Source organism: Carettochelys insculpta, unplaced genomic scaffold (assembly GCF_033958435.1).
Source record: "Carettochelys insculpta isolate YL-2023 unplaced genomic scaffold, ASM3395843v1 scaffold_0084, whole genome shotgun sequence".
In the NCBI taxonomy this organism is placed as follows: Eukaryota; Metazoa; Chordata; order Testudines; family Carettochelyidae; genus Carettochelys; species Carettochelys insculpta.
In genome coordinates this window covers 19,601-32,493 of record NW_027439121.1, presented here as the reverse complement: position 1 = coordinate 32,493, position 12,893 = coordinate 19,601, and the positions used below count along the sequence as shown (strand labels likewise).

The 12,893-nt window shown below is 58.8% G+C and overlaps 3 non-coding genes across 3 annotated transcripts; all 3 read right to left on the bottom strand.

The window, feature by feature from the left end:
• Window positions 1-1,775: 1,775 nt before the first annotated feature.
• On the bottom strand, window positions 1,776-1,864 carry TRNAY-GUA (transfer RNA tyrosine (anticodon GUA)). Its single transcript is given in 2 exon segments — window positions 1,776-1,811; window positions 1,828-1,864. It is a non-coding gene; the product is annotated as a tRNA-Tyr (tRNA).
• A 3,876-nt stretch (window positions 1,865-5,740) lies between these two features.
• TRNAY-GUA (transfer RNA tyrosine (anticodon GUA)) lies at window positions 5,741-5,829 on the bottom strand. The gene is given in 2 exon segments: window positions 5,741-5,776; window positions 5,793-5,829. It is a non-coding gene; the product is annotated as a tRNA-Tyr (tRNA).
• A 3,875-nt stretch (window positions 5,830-9,704) lies between these two features.
• On the bottom strand, window positions 9,705-9,793 carry TRNAY-GUA (transfer RNA tyrosine (anticodon GUA)). Its single transcript is given in 2 exon segments — window positions 9,705-9,740; window positions 9,757-9,793. It is a non-coding gene; the product is annotated as a tRNA-Tyr (tRNA).
• Window positions 9,794-12,893: the final 3,100 nt, after the last annotated feature.

The window sequence follows — 12,893 nt, the reverse complement described above, 5'->3', positions numbered from 1 at the left end:
GGATCAGCCCCCGTTCGGAGCAATCAGTTAACCACTAGTCGGGCAGGCTGGCAGGCAGGCAGACCCTTTCCTTTCCCCCACTGCCTCTGCCGGCGTGGTGAAGAGCTGAAGACCCGCTGGCCTGAGGGGGCTGTCCAGGAAGAGCCAATCTCTGCACGCGCCAGAGCCTAGCCACAGGAAGAGTCTGTGCTCCTCGGCTAAGCTCTGGAGCGCTGGGAGCTCTTTGCAGCCTGTTCACGCTCCGCCTCCACAGGCTTTGCGGTAGCCCCCCGGGCAGGGTCTTAGCACCCACTTCATGTGCCAGCCCTGCCTAAGTCTTGCCCCCAGGAAGTTGAGGACTTGTCTGTGTCCGAGGCATCCTCCCCTGCTGAGCCACCTCTGTGGACAGGTGCACTGCAGACTCTGTAGGCAGGCTCCCCCGCAGGGCCGTGATGCACAGTTCACCGCGTGTGCTTAACCCCTGCCTGTGCACCGTGTGGCCAGGGGACAAGAGGTGGCTGGGTTATGTCGGTGGCCAGCAGCATCTTGGAGAGGATAGCTGCCTTTCTACGGGCAGGAAGGGACCGGCTGGTTCCGGCCACAGGCTAGCGGGAGGAGGGAGAGTAAGGGGAAGAGACGACCTCTTGAAAGCCGTGAGCCGAGTCATGCCTGTCGTCCCCCTCCGCCCGCCTGCATCTGGAAGCCCTCCCCTGTTGCCTTAACTCCCGCGCAGTGGAAGAAGGCTACGGCTGGCCATGTTGTGGTGTGAACCTTGACAGAAATCTGGGGAGAGAGGCCTGTGACCCTACGTGCCGCCCACATGTTGTCTCAAGAAGACGCAGCACCAGGTGCTAGAGAGGCGGGTCTGTCCTGGGAGCCCAGGTGGGCATGGAGGGTGAAGAGCACTGGACAGGGAGGGTTGGGTCAGGCCAGTCGGCGAGCCGCATCTTGATGTGCGAGAGGTGTACGGGAGTGCGTGTGTGTTTGTATGCGTGTGTGAGGCCCCTCCCTGCGCCAGCCGTAGAGATCAGAAGGTAAAGAAAGAGGCTCCAGCTGCTCAGCTTTTCTTTTTAATAGGGTCTCGGTGAACTCGATGTTAATTTGAACTTTTGTACCGCATAGTACTGCTTGCTGTTGAACTTGCTTGATTAGAAGTAACTGGAGCAGGTGTCCCATATTCAGCAGAGGGGAAATACGGTCACGCTAGTGTTATGTGGAAGGCGCCCTGCCAGCAGGGGGCTAAATGGTACTTGTGAGGCCCGAGGTCGACAGCTGGATGCGTAGGCAGGGAGCGCGGGAGGTGAAGAAAAGGAAGTGTGCCGATCAAGCGATAAACAGTGGCCTTGGTATTTGGAAGCAGGCGGTGGTGGATGAAAGTAGTAGGAAGTGGTGCTTCCAATAGAGCACATTACCAGCGGCCAGCCTTGCACGCGCGGAGTCAAACATGGCAGTGGCCAGCAGGGGAGCTCTAAGGCCTTGTCCACGCTCAGTCCCCCACCTCCAATGGAACCTACGGAAGCTCAGCTGCGCAAATGGCGTAGCTGAGGTCGGCGTACTTGCCGCCCTATGGTGTGTGCAGTAAGGCCAGCGGGGGCTGCTCTCCCATTGACTCTGGCTAGTTTTCTCACCCTGGTGGAGTATCGGAGGCGACGGGAGAGCGCTCGGAGATCAATTTATCGCGCCTAAGGAAACGGGATAAATCCAGCGCCGGCAGAGCGATCGCTGCAGCGTTGATCCACCGCGCGATGAAGAGAAGGCCTAAAGAAGAGGCTGTACTGACGGAAACAAAAGCCCACTCCTTCGAGCCGGAGTTGAACCAGCGACCTAAGGATAGCCAAGGAAAGAAGACTACAGTCCTCCGCTCTACCAGCTGAGCTATCGAAGGAGCCCAGCAAGGGAGGCTGTCCAAGTGACTCAAAGTGCCAGGGAGGAAGAAGTCCCTCTGGCACTAAGAGCTAATTATAGGCTTGCCTGTGCCCCGCCCTCGGACAGGAACGAGCCACAGACACGTAGCTCTCCCATCCTCATGGCTGCCTCAGCTGTGGGCAGCTGCCTAGGAAGAAGGGAAGCCAAGGGTGGGTGACGCCAGCCCTGCCTGCTGGCTGGGATACCGCAACTTCTTGCCCCGGCCCTCGCTGACCCGCAAGGGCCCTGAGATCGTCTCGAGCAGGCGCAGCACACTGTACGCACCGCCCCACCCCTCCGCGCCCCCCATTCTGGCGCAGAAGAGGGAAGTAGGAGCAACGGCAAACGTGTCTGACGCCGGATCCTTCTGCCCGGCTCGAAAGGACGCTTGAAGTCATGACATTTTTTCAGTCCATTGCCCTTCGCCTTCCTGTGTGACCGACACATTCCTGCTTTCACAGCTGACTCGGCTTCCCAGGCCTCTACCTGAGGACAACACACACAAGGAGCCTTTGAAATGATAAGAACTCAGGCTTGCGCTCTCCTGGAAGGGAAGCTGCTCCTTTTACTCCCTCCGAGCAGAATCCTCACCCTAAAGCGTCCGGCAGCGCCCCGTTCTGCACAGTCATAAGTCTGTGACGGATGTGGGTGGAGAAGAAAGACACGGCTGTTTGGAAGATGCAGGCATCCATCCTGCTACTTCTCACATGCACAGCGAGCACAGTAGCATTTGAGCTCATCCCCCATGCCTTTTCTGTTGCTTCCTTCCCCTCTCCGACACAAACTGTCAACTCAGCGCAAACCCCTGTCCGCACATCTCTTCGCACCCCTAAAAAGATTGCCTTTGGCCTTGCAGAGCACTTGGGACATGACCTGCACCCAACGCGGACAGGTGACGCGGCAAACTACCCCGCTCCCTTTCTTGTGTGTAAACAAAATACGTCTTTCCTGAGCCCATCAGAGAAATTCAAGCATGCCCCCTGCCTTGCGGACCCACACATCCCTAGCGCCTGATATCGTGACCGCAAGAAGAAGAAAAGCAGGCAAGTAAAGGGGACGCGTCGCCTCCCTGCCCGCCTGTTGGGGGCGCGGGCCAAGAAAAGCAAAGGTTCACGCTGTCTGCGGAGAACCCTGCAGGTCCTTCTGAGAAATTCCACCAGATTCGGATGGTAGCAGTTCTGCGCCAGAAGCCTGTTACGTGCTATGTGCAGTCACGCTTGCCTAAAGAAATCGCAGCTCTCCAAATGTGATGGACCAAAGGCCCAAGGTGACAGAAATGGAACTGCTCGCTCACGCTGCTCCTTGAACTGTGCTCTACGACGCTGAGGAAGGACGGCCGAAAAGTGAGCAAACCGCAGAAACGCGGACGTTGCTTCTCCGTCAAACGTAAGAGCCCGCCATCAGCACCGGAGACGCTCGTTTGACCTCGAAGGAGAAGGGACTGTCGGGGACGGAAGGGCCGTTTCTACTCCCCCTGTGTTCCCCTCCTGCTTGCCACCTGAAAGAAAGTCCTCCCCGGCGCATCTGCCCCCTAGCATCCGCTCCTGCAAAGGGAGCTTTGGGAGTTACGTGCGGACACTGTGTTTTAGCTAGGGTGACCAGATACCGCGTTTTGAAAGGGTCGGTCCTGCATGTGAGCCGTCCTGCGGGTGTCCCGACTTGCCCTGTATTTTCTGTCTCTCCCCTTCCATGTGTACACGTGAGTCCTAATGCTGGCCTCATGCTTGCTTTGCAGCTGCCCATCCAGCAGCGGTGAAAGGTGGGGTGTCCTGTGGATGATGATGGGGGCGAGTGTGCAAGGCTGACGGTTGGGCAAAGCTGCGGCGTGCAGGGCTGGCCGTTCCCCCTGCCGGTCCATCAGTGCAGTGCCTGGTGTGTGCCAGCAGGCTCCTCATCCCTGCCCCGTTTCCAAGCAGCAGTGGTGAGTGTGGAGAGGAGGTGGCCGGTTATGTGGCACCTGTGCTGCCCGCCCACCTGATGTTTACATGCTCTTCCTCTCCAGCTGTGTCCCATCCCTGCTGCTCATCCACATCCTCCCCAGGCGTCTGCAGCAGGATGCGTTCTGCGCCCAGCGCTTGTGCAGAGGATCAGCCCCCGTTCGGAGCAATCAGTTAACCACTAGTCGGGCAGGCTGGCAGGCAGGCAGACCCTTTCCTTTCCCCCACTGCCTCTGCCGGCGTGGTGAAGAGCTGAAGACCCGCTGGCCTGAGGGGGCTGTCCAGGAAGAGCCAATCTCTGCACGCGCCAGAGCCTAGCCACAGGAAGAGTCTGTGCTCCTCGGCTAAGCTCTGGAGCGCTGGGAGCTCTTTGCAGCCTGTTCACGCTCCGCCTCCACAGGCTTTGCGGTAGCCCCCCGGGCAGGGTCTTAGCACCCACTTCATGTGCCAGCCCTGCCTAAGTCTTGCCCCCAGGAAGTTGAGGACTTGTCTGTGTCCGAGGCATCCTCCCCTGCTGAGCCACCTCTGTGGACAGGTGCACTGCAGACTCTGTAGGCAGGCTCCCCCGCAGGGCCGTGATGCACAGTTCACCGCGTGTGCTTAACCCCTGCCTGTGCACCGTGTGGCCAGGGGACAAGAGGTGGCTGGGTTATGTCGGTGGCCAGCAGCATCTTGGAGAGGATAGCTGCCTTTCTACGGGCAGGAAGGGACCGGCTGGTTCCGGCCACAGGCTAGCGGGAGGAGGGAGAGTAAGGGGAAGAGACGACCTCTTGAAAGCCGTGAGCCGAGTCATGCCTGTCGTCCCCCTCCGCCCGCCTGCATCTGGAAGCCCTCCCCTGTTGCCTTAACTCCCGCGCAGTGGAAGAAGGCTACGGCTGGCCATGTTGTGGTGTGAACCTTGACAGAAATCTGGGGAGAGAGGCCTGTGACCCTACGTGCCGCCCACATGTTGTCTCAAGAAGACGCAGCACCAGGTGCTAGAGAGGCGGGTCTGTCCTGGGAGCCCAGGTGGGCATGGAGGGTGAAGAGCACTGGACAGGGAGGGTTGGGTCAGGCCAGTCGGCGAGCCGCATCTTGATGTGCGAGAGGTGTACGGGAGTGCGTGTGTGTTTGTATGCGTGTGTGAGGCCCCTCCCTGCGCCAGCCGTAGAGATCAGAAGGTAAAGAAAGAGGCTCCAGCTGCTCAGCTTTTCTTTTTAATAGGGTCTCGGTGAACTCGATGTTAATTTGAACTTTTGTACCGCATAGTACTGCTTGCTGTTGAACTTGCTTGATTAGAAGTAACTGGAGCAGGTGTCCCATATTCAGCAGAGGGAAATACGGTCACGCTAGTGTTATGTGGAAGGCGCCCTGCCAGCAGGGGGCTAAATGGTACTTGTGAGGCCCGAGGTCGACAGCTGGATGCGTAGGCAGGGAGCGCGGGAGGTGAAGAAAAGGAAGTGTGCCGATCAAGCGATAAACAGTGGCCTTGGTATTTGGAAGCAGGCGTGGTGGATGAAAGTAGTAGGAAGTGGTGCTTCCAATAGAGCACATTACCAGCGGCCAGCCTTGCACGCGCGGAGTCAAACATGGCAGTGGCCAGCAGGGGAGCTCTAAGGCCTTGTCCACGCTCAGTCCCCACCTCCAATGGAACCTACGGAAGCTCAGCTGCGCAAATGGCGTAGCTGAGGTCGGCGTACTTGCCGCCCTATGGTGTGTGCAGTAAGGCCAGCGGGGGCTGCTCTCCCATTGACTCTGGCTAGTTTTCTCACCCTGGTGGAGTATCGGAGGCGACGGGAGAGCGCTCGGAGATCAATTTATCGCGCCTAAGGAAACGGGATAAATCCAGCGCCGGCAGAGCGATCGCTGCAGCGTTGATCCACCGCGCGATGAAGAGAAGGCCTAAAGAAGAGGCTGTACTGACGGAAACAAAAGCCCACTCCTTCGAGCCGGAGTTGAACCAGCGACCTAAGGATAGCCAAGGAAAGAAGACTACAGTCCTCCGCTCTACCAGCTGAGCTATCGAAGGAGCCCAGCAAGGAGGCTGTCCAAGTGACTCAAAGTGCCAGGGAGGAAGAAGTCCCTCTGGCACTAAGAGCTAATTATAGGCTTGCCTGTGCCCCGCCCTCGGACAGGAACGAGCCACAGACACGTAGCTCTCCCATCCTCATGGCTGCCTCAGCTGTGGGCAGCTGCCTAGGAAGAAGGGAAGCCAAGGGTGGGTGACGCCAGCCCTGCCTGCTGGCTGGGATACCGCAACTTCTTGCCCCGGCCCTCGCTGACCCGCAAGGGCCCTGAGATCGTCTCGAGCAGGCGCAGCACACTGTACGCACCGCCCCACCCCTCCGCGCCCCCCATTCTGGCGCAGAAGAGGGAAGTAGGAGCAACGGCAAACGTGTCTGACGCCGGATCCTTCTGCCCGGCTCGAAAGGACGCTTGAAGTCATGACATTTTTTCAGTCCATTGCCCTTCGCCTTCCTGTGTGACCGACACATTCCTGCTTTCACAGCTGACTCGGCTTCCCAGGCCTCTACCTGAGGACAACACACACAAGGAGCCTTTGAAATGATAAGAACTCAGGCTTGCGCTCTCCTGGAAGGGAAGCTGCTCCTTTTACTCCCTCCGAGCAGAATCCTCACCCTAAAGCGTCCGGCAGCGCCCCGTTCTGCACAGTCATAAGTCTGTGACGGATGTGGGTGGAGAAGAAAGACACGGCTGTTTGGAAGATGCAGGCATCCATCCTGCTACTTCTCACATGCACAGCGAGCACAGTAGCATTTGAGCTCATCCCCCATGCCTTTTCTGTTGCTTCCTTCCCCTCTCCGACACAAACTGTCAACTCAGCGCAAACCCCTGTCCGCACATCTCTTCGCACCCCTAAAAAGATTGCCTTTGGCCTTGCAGAGCACTTGGGACATGACCTGCACCCAACGCGGACAGGTGACGCGGCAAACTACCCCGCTCCCTTTCTTGTGTGTAAACAAAATACGTCTTTCCTGAGCCCATCAGAGAAATTCAAGCATGCCCCCTGCCTTGCGGACCCACACATCCCTAGCGCCTGATATCGTGACCGCAAGAAGAAGAAAAGCAGGCAAGTAAAGGGGACGCGTCGCCTCCCTGCCCGCCTGTTGGGGGCGCGGGCCAAGAAAAGCAAAGGTTCACGCTGTCTGCGGAGAACCCTGCAGGTCCTTCTGAGAAATTCCACCAGATTCGGATGGTAGCAGTTCTGCGCCAGAAGCCTGTTACGTGCTATGTGCAGTCACGCTTGCCTAAAGAAATCGCAGCTCTCCAAATGTGATGGACCAAAGGCCCAAGGTGACAGAAATGGAACTGCTCGCTCACGCTGCTCCTTGAACTGTGCTCTACGACGCTGAGGAAGGACGGCCGAAAAGTGAGCAAACCGCAGAAACGCGGACGTTGCTTCTCCGTCAAACGTAAGAGCCCGCCATCAGCACCGGAGACGCTCGTTTGACCTCGAAGGAGAAGGGACTGTCGGGGACGGAAGGGCCGTTTCTACTCCCCCTGTGTTCCCCTCCTGCTTGCCACCTGAAAGAAAGTCCTCCCCGGCGCATCTGCCCCCTAGCATCCGCTCCTGCAAAGGGAGCTTTGGGAGTTACGTGCGGACACTGTGTTTTAGCTAGGGTGACCAGATACCGCGTTTTGAAAGGGTCGGTCCTGCATGTGAGCCGTCCTGCGGGTGTCCCGACTTGCCCTGTATTTTCTGTCTCTCCCCTTCCATGTGTACACGTGAGTCCTAATGCTGGCCTCATGCTTGCTTTGCAGCTGCCCATCCAGCAGCGGTGAAAGGTGGGGTGTCCTGTGGATGATGATGGGGGCGAGTGTGCAAGGCTGACGGTTGGGCAAAGCTGCGGCGTGCAGGGCTGGCCGTTCCCCCTGCCGGTCCATCAGTGCAGTGCCTGGTGTGTGCCAGCAGGCTCCTCATCCCTGCCCCGTTTCCAAGCAGCAGTGGTGAGTGTGGAGAGGAGGTGGCCGGTTATGTGGCACCTGTGCTGCCCGCCCACCTGATGTTTACATGCTCTTCCTCTCCAGCTGTGTCCCATCCCTGCTGCTCATCCACATCCTCCCCAGGCGTCTGCAGCAGGATGCGTTCTGCGCCCAGCGCTTGTGCAGAGGATCAGCCCCCGTTCGGAGCAATCAGTTAACCACTAGTCGGGCAGGCTGGCAGGCAGGCAGACCCTTTCCTTTCCCCCACTGCCTCTGCCGGCGTGGTGAAGAGCTGAAGACCCGCTGGCCTGAGGGGGCTGTCCAGGAAGAGCCAATCTCTGCACGCGCCAGAGCCTAGCCACAGGAAGAGTCTGTGCTCCTCGGCTAAGCTCTGGAGCGCTGGGAGCTCTTTGCAGCCTGTTCACGCTCCGCCTCCACAGGCTTTGCGGTAGCCCCCCGGGCAGGGTCTTAGCACCCACTTCATGTGCCAGCCCTGCCTAAGTCTTGCCCCCAGGAAGTTGAGGACTTGTCTGTGTCCGAGGCATCCTCCCCTGCTGAGCCACCTCTGTGGACAGGTGCACTGCAGACTCTGTAGGCAGGCTCCCCCGCAGGGCCGTGATGCACAGTTCACCGCGTGTGCTTAACCCCTGCCTGTGCACCGTGTGGCCAGGGGACAAGAGGTGGCTGGGTTATGTCGGTGGCCAGCAGCATCTTGGAGAGGATAGCTGCCTTTCTACGGGCAGGAAGGGACCGGCTGGTTCCGGCCACAGGCTAGCGGGAGGAGGGAGAGTAAGGGGAAGAGACGACCTCTTGAAAGCCGTGAGCCGAGTCATGCCTGTCGTCCCCCTCCGCCCGCCTGCATCTGGAAGCCCTCCCCTGTTGCCTTAACTCCCGCGCAGTGGAAGAAGGCTACGGCTGGCCATGTTGTGGTGTGAACCTTGACAGAAATCTGGGGAGAGAGGCCTGTGACCCTACGTGCCGCCCACATGTTGTCTCAAGAAGACGCAGCACCAGGTGCTAGAGAGGCGGGTCTGTCCTGGGAGCCCAGGTGGGCATGGAGGGTGAAGAGCACTGGACAGGGAGGGTTGGGTCAGGCCAGTCGGCGAGCCGCATCTTGATGTGCGAGAGGTGTACGGGAGTGCGTGTGTGTTTGTATGCGTGTGTGAGGCCCCTCCCTGCGCCAGCCGTAGAGATCAGAAGGTAAAGAAAGAGGCTCCAGCTGCTCAGCTTTTCTTTTTAATAGGGTCTCGGTGAACTCGATGTTAATTTGAACTTTTGTACCGCATAGTACTGCTTGCTGTTGAACTTGCTTGATTAGAAGTAACTGGAGCAGGTGTCCCATATTCAGCAGAGGGAAATACGGTCACGCTAGTGTTATGTGGAAGGCGCCCTGCCAGCAGGGGGCTAAATGGTACTTGTGAGGCCCGAGGTCGACAGCTGGATGCGTAGGCAGGGAGCGCGGGAGGTGAAGAAAAGGAAGTGTGCCGATCAAGCGATAAACAGTGGCCTTGGTATTTGGAAGCAGGCGTGGTGGATGAAAGTAGTAGGAAGTGGTGCTTCCAATAGAGCACATTACCAGCGGCCAGCCTTGCACGCGCGGAGTCAAACATGGCAGTGGCCAGCAGGGGAGCTCTAAGGCCTTGTCCACGCTCAGTCCCCACCTCCAATGGAACCTACGGAAGCTCAGCTGCGCAAATGGCGTAGCTGAGGTCGGCGTACTTGCCGCCCTATGGTGTGTGCAGTAAGGCCAGCGGGGGCTGCTCTCCCATTGACTCTGGCTAGTTTTCTCACCCTGGTGGAGTATCGGAGGCGACGGGAGAGCGCTCGGAGATCAATTTATCGCGCCTAAGGAAACGGGATAAATCCAGCGCCGGCAGAGCGATCGCTGCAGCGTTGATCCACCGCGCGATGAAGAGAAGGCCTAAAGAAGAGGCTGTACTGACGGAAACAAAAGCCCACTCCTTCGAGCCGGAGTTGAACCAGCGACCTAAGGATAGCCAAGGAAAGAAGACTACAGTCCTCCGCTCTACCAGCTGAGCTATCGAAGGAGCCCAGCAAGGAGGCTGTCCAAGTGACTCAAAGTGCCAGGGAGGAAGAAGTCCCTCTGGCACTAAGAGCTAATTATAGGCTTGCCTGTGCCCCGCCCTCGGACAGGAACGAGCCACAGACACGTAGCTCTCCCATCCTCATGGCTGCCTCAGCTGTGGGCAGCTGCCTAGGAAGAAGGGAAGCCAAGGGTGGGTGACGCCAGCCCTGCCTGCTGGCTGGGATACCGCAACTTCTTGCCCCGGCCCTCGCTGACCCGCAAGGGCCCTGAGATCGTCTCGAGCAGGCGCAGCACACTGTACGCACCGCCCCACCCCTCCGCGCCCCCCATTCTGGCGCAGAAGAGGGAAGTAGGAGCAACGGCAAACGTGTCTGACGCCGGATCCTTCTGCCCGGCTCGAAAGGACGCTTGAAGTCATGACATTTTTTCAGTCCATTGCCCTTCGCCTTCCTGTGTGACCGACACATTCCTGCTTTCACAGCTGACTCGGCTTCCCAGGCCTCTACCTGAGGACAACACACACAAGGAGCCTTTGAAATGATAAGAACTCAGGCTTGCGCTCTCCTGGAAGGGAAGCTGCTCCTTTTACTCCCTCCGAGCAGAATCCTCACCCTAAAGCGTCCGGCAGCGCCCCGTTCTGCACAGTCATAAGTCTGTGACGGATGTGGGTGGAGAAGAAAGACACGGCTGTTTGGAAGATGCAGGCATCCATCCTGCTACTTCTCACATGCACAGCGAGCACAGTAGCATTTGAGCTCATCCCCCATGCCTTTTCTGTTGCTTCCTTCCCCTCTCCGACACAAACTGTCAACTCAGCGCAAACCCCTGTCCGCACATCTCTTCGCACCCCTAAAAAGATTGCCTTTGGCCTTGCAGAGCACTTGGGACATGACCTGCACCCAACGCGGACAGGTGACGCGGCAAACTACCCCGCTCCCTTTCTTGTGTGTAAACAAAATACGTCTTTCCTGAGCCCATCAGAGAAATTCAAGCATGCCCCCTGCCTTGCGGACCCACACATCCCTAGCGCCTGATATCGTGACCGCAAGAAGAAGAAAAGCAGGCAAGTAAAGGGGACGCGTCGCCTCCCTGCCCGCCTGTTGGGGGCGCGGGCCAAGAAAAGCAAAGGTTCACGCTGTCTGCGGAGAACCCTGCAGGTCCTTCTGAGAAATTCCACCAGATTCGGATGGTAGCAGTTCTGCGCCAGAAGCCTGTTACGTGCTATGTGCAGTCACGCTTGCCTAAAGAAATCGCAGCTCTCCAAATGTGATGGACCAAAGGCCCAAGGTGACAGAAATGGAACTGCTCGCTCACGCTGCTCCTTGAACTGTGCTCTACGACGCTGAGGAAGGACGGCCGAAAAGTGAGCAAACCGCAGAAACGCGGACGTTGCTTCTCCGTCAAACGTAAGAGCCCGCCATCAGCACCGGAGACGCTCGTTTGACCTCGAAGGAGAAGGGACTGTCGGGGACGGAAGGGCCGTTTCTACTCCCCCTGTGTTCCCCTCCTGCTTGCCACCTGAAAGAAAGTCCTCCCCGGCGCATCTGCCCCCTAGCATCCGCTCCTGCAAAGGGAGCTTTGGGAGTTACGTGCGGACACTGTGTTTTAGCTAGGGTGACCAGATACCGCGTTTTGAAAGGGTCGGTCCTGCATGTGAGCCGTCCTGCGGGTGTCCCGACTTGCCCTGTATTTTCTGTCTCTCCCCTTCCATGTGTACACGTGAGTCCTAATGCTGGCCTCATGCTTGCTTTGCAGCTGCCCATCCAGCAGCGGTGAAAGGTGGGGTGTCCTGTGGATGATGATGGGGGCGAGTGTGCAAGGCTGACGGTTGGGCAAAGCTGCGGCGTGCAGGGCTGGCCGTTCCCCCTGCCGGTCCATCAGTGCAGTGCCTGGTGTGTGCCAGCAGGCTCCTCATCCCTGCCCCGTTTCCAAGCAGCAGTGGTGAGTGTGGAGAGGAGGTGGCCGGTTATGTGGCACCTGTGCTGCCCGCCCACCTGATGTTTACATGCTCTTCCTCTCCAGCTGTGTCCCATCCCTGCTGCTCATCCACATCCTCCCCAGGCGTCTGCAGCAGGATGCGTTCTGCGCCCAGCGCTTGTGCAGAGGATCAGCCCCCGTTCGGAGCAATCAGTTAACCACTAGTCGGGCAGGCTGGCAGGCAGGCAGACCCTTTCCTTTCCCCCACTGCCTCTGCCGGCGTGGTGAAGAGCTGAAGACCCGCTGGCCTGAGGGGGCTGTCCAGGAAGAGCCAATCTCTGCACGCGCCAGAGCCTAGCCACAGGAAGAGTCTGTGCTCCTCGGCTAAGCTCTGGAGCGCTGGGAGCTCTTTGCAGCCTGTTCACGCTCCGCCTCCACAGGCTTTGCGGTAGCCCCCCGGGCAGGGTCTTAGCACCCACTTCATGTGCCAGCCCTGCCTAAGTCTTGCCCCCAGGAAGTTGAGGACTTGTCTGTGTCCGAGGCATCCTCCCCTGCTGAGCCACCTCTGTGGACAGGTGCACTGCAGACTCTGTAGGCAGGCTCCCCCGCAGGGCCGTGATGCACAGTTCACCGCGTGTGCTTAACCCCTGCCTGTGCACCGTGTGGCCAGGGGACAAGAGGTGGCTGGGTTATGTCGGTGGCCAGCAGCATCTTGGAGAGGATAGCTGCCTTTCTACGGGCAGGAAGGGACCGGCTGGTTCCGGCCACAGGCTAGCGGGAGGAGGGAGAGTAAGGGGAAGAGACGACCTCTTGAAAGCCGTGAGCCGAGTCATGCCTGTCGTCCCCCTCCGCCCGCCTGCATCTGGAAGCCCTCCCCTGTTGCCTTAACTCCCGCGCAGTGGAAGAAGGCTACGGCTGGCCATGTTGTGGTGTGAACCTTGACAGAAATCTGGGGAGAGAGGCCTGTGACCCTACGTGCCGCCCACATGTTGTCTCAAGAAGACGCAGCACCAGGTGCTAGAGAGGCGGGTCTGTCCTGGGAGCCCAGGTGGGCATGGAGGGTGAAGAGCACTGGACAGGGAGGGTTGGGTCAGGCCAGTCGGCGAGCCGCATCTTGATGTGCGAGAGGTGTACGGGAGTGCGTGTGTGTTTGTATGCGTGTGTGAGGCCCCTCCCTGCGCCAG